Source organism: Pundamilia nyererei, unplaced genomic scaffold (genome assembly GCF_000239375.1).
Source record: "Pundamilia nyererei isolate P.nyererei 1_Seehausen unplaced genomic scaffold, PunNye1.0 scaffold00176, whole genome shotgun sequence".
NCBI classification, from domain to species: Eukaryota; Metazoa; Chordata; class Actinopteri; order Cichliformes; family Cichlidae; genus Pundamilia; species Pundamilia nyererei.
Window position 1 is genome coordinate 1,219,257 of NW_005187577.1, and position 3,017 is coordinate 1,222,273.

At 39.3% G+C, this 3,017-nt stretch overlaps 1 protein-coding gene across 4 annotated transcripts in view; it reads left to right on the forward strand.

Annotated features, from left to right (window-relative positions):
• The first annotated feature begins 648 nt into the window (after positions 1-648).
• itgb2 (integrin, beta 2) overlaps positions 649-3,017 on the forward strand; it is a 30,074-nt gene continuing 27,705 nt past the window's right edge. For 2 of the 4 annotated variants that reach the window (XM_005746310.1, XM_005746308.1), the window contains exon 1: positions 649-727. The gene's annotated coding sequence lies outside the window, so the exon portion shown is untranslated. Of the gene's footprint in view, positions 728-2,086; positions 2,307-3,017 lie in introns of those variants that run through there. The other 2 variants (XM_005746307.1, XM_005746309.1) reach the window with 1 other exon arrangement.

The window sequence follows — 3,017 nt, forward strand, 5'->3', positions numbered from 1 at the left end:
TACCTTACTCTTACCCAGCCAATCAGCAGCACTCGTGCGATTCTTTTGCCCTCCTACCTCCCAGTAAGCGGAAGACAGATGGAAAAAATAGTAACGCATCCGCACCGCATTTTTCTTGTTAGTAACGGTAACGGTGTTGTAACGATAGAAATAGCAATTAGTTAGATTACTCGTTACTGAAAAAAGTAACGCCGTTAGTAACGGTGTTACTTGTAACGCTGTTATTCCCATCACTGTTTACAACATTATATTAGGCAGAAAACCTAACAAATAACTCAATGAGGGCACTGTATCATGTTTTGAGGAAAAAAACGTCACCTGCTTCATTCAACTTCTGCTGCTCCTGGGAAAATATCATATTTACCAAACCACATATTAATCACGTCTGTCAAGAACTTCTCCAATGCAGCACCACAGTCAAAGTACTTGCAAACAAAGAGGCAATTAAAATGAATGATATGTTGCAGAAATGTTATGTAAAGTTGTGATTATCTATTATATTTATTTTGTATTATTGTTCTGTTATTATTCTTTTAGTATGTCTCCACTGTTATTCCCTTTTATTCCTGACATTAAGATGTTCTGTATATACTTGCTAATAAAGTTTTGGGTAAAAAATATTTCCTGTCAATGCAGATGGGAGGAGAAAATGGCAGCCAAGGTGAAAGTCCTTTCAGCCTCCATTTAGTGTTGAGAGCAGAAAGAGGAAAAGTGGAGCTGAGGCAGGGTGAGTGCTAACGCAACATTCTTCTTTTTGTGCTGTCAGAGTCTCCTCCAGAGGCTTTGACTTTTACCAACCTGCTATTGGAAAGCAGCTTTAGTTCTGAATAACTTTGCTATTGCAATAAGGTTTCTTTGTGCTCCATCTAGCCTGCTGTTTCCTATAGAAAAGTCCTTTAGTCTACCTACAAATGTGATATGAGGACAGCAAGAACAGTGCAGGCGTTCTGTTTTATGGTGATCTATTAATGCTATAGTGCACTAACATTATTATAAAATCATTTAATATCAAAATCAAGGAATAACCATCTAAATATTAACAACTGCACAATATAGTGAGGTAAGACAGAAACAAGTTTAACATACTACTACTACTACTACTATTACTACTACTACTACTACTACTACTACTAATAATAATAATAATAATAATAATAGTGGGAGATACACTACTACTTCTGGGTTAACCTTGGATTTTCTGTTCTTTGACGGTGGTTCACTCCTTGCTGCTCCAGAGCAGGTAATACTCCAGCTATAAGATCATTATAAAGATTTTTAACCACCATTAGAGAATATCTCTGATGTAGCTGACCAATGAAATGCCCCTTTTAGACTGGTCAGATACTGCCAACACCACCCCTTTCCTATGAAAGTGCAGGGAAAACCCTGAGTTAACATACAGAGTTGATGACCAAATTTATGTGACCATTTATCCTGATCTTCATATTAGAGCAAGTGAATTCAGATCCAGTTTGCTATTTGTCCTCAACACTTCAAACCAACACCCAGGATGTAAACAAACGAAAATACTGAACACTGATTGAAGCCCAGATTGACTCTTAGTAAAAGGAAAAACAACGACGACAACAACAACTCAGGAAACCTAATTCAAGGCGTTCACTTTCGGTTTTCGTTTCGTTTCAGATTCAAACTTAATACTTATTCTTAGTAGCCGTACCACAACACAAAGTTTTCTCATCGTTTAATAATCGTTTTCTTCTTTTATTGAGACCTTCAGCGTGTCCGGTGTTCGAGATTAACTGGAGTCGCAGATCAACTGGTGACGGTTAAACAGAAATGCGGTAGACTTGCTTTTCAGGATACCGACAAACAGGGAAATAAACACTGACTATTTCATCTGTGAATAGGAGTGGTGATTTCTAGAAGTTTGTGTATAGCTACAATTAGGTATTTCTTACCAATGAAGGCCAAAAATAAATACACAATACAATTTCACTTAGTTTAAAGGTTTTTTTTGCATGACGCCACAACGAAAAACGCAAAGTTACAAATGTATTGTGCATGACACGGGAATAAAAACGCGGTGACAGAGATGTGTGTCTGGTTGTAGTCTATGACACTTGGCTACAGGTGGCAGTAGTTGACTCGACTCTGTTTGAGTGCACACAAACCAAACTGCACACTTTAGTTGTGAACGCTGTGAATCGGAGCAACAAAATGCGGAGGAGTAAAAACGAAGACAAGATTTTCCAGATCGTTGGCTCTTACCGTCGTGTGAACTGAATCGGTGTGGTGACGTTTGTTTGGCGTTTTCGCGGTCGCCTCGTGCATGAGAATATCACCAGGTAAAGTCGAGACAGTTTTTACTAGTTTATTGGTCAAGACCAAAAATGCTGAGATATTCAATTTGTGTTCTCTAGTTGTGAAATGTGTTGGGCTGCGTTGTAGTTATTGTTATTTAACTGAAACGCAGTATTTCAGTTGTCACCGCAAGGTGGCACAGTTTCGCCGTGAAGGTACGTGACCTACGTCATCATGCCACTGACCAAGTGAGCCTTGAAAGAGAGGATGGACTGTGTATCGGTGTTTAAAACTTACGGATGTTGTTGACTCCGTCCTCATTTTTCCTTCGAATTCATTGCTTTTGATGCTGCACTGCTCAACATATCCTCACACAACCGCATAAGTGTCACAGATGAAATATTCAGCTGTTATTTCCTGGTTTGTCGGTAGCAGCTCCTGAAAAGCAAGTGTACCACACATGTGTTTGACGGTCTCTCGTTGCTCTGGAACGCTACCCGTCCAGGTGTCGTGTCAACCTCACGGTAGATATCCCCGAGAGAATTTGTTTCCCCTGCGTGGCGAGCACGCACTGGGCTTTCCAAATCACGGACAAATAGTATCCGTCATTCTTGATTTTTAGTTCACAAACAGTTCTTATAACGAATGTCTGCCCCTGAAATGTTGGAGGTTTTATTTCTTTATTCAGTAAAGTTACAGGATAATTATCAGGAAAAATGTGTTGGTTTGTTGCCCTTTCGGGGATTGAATTGAAT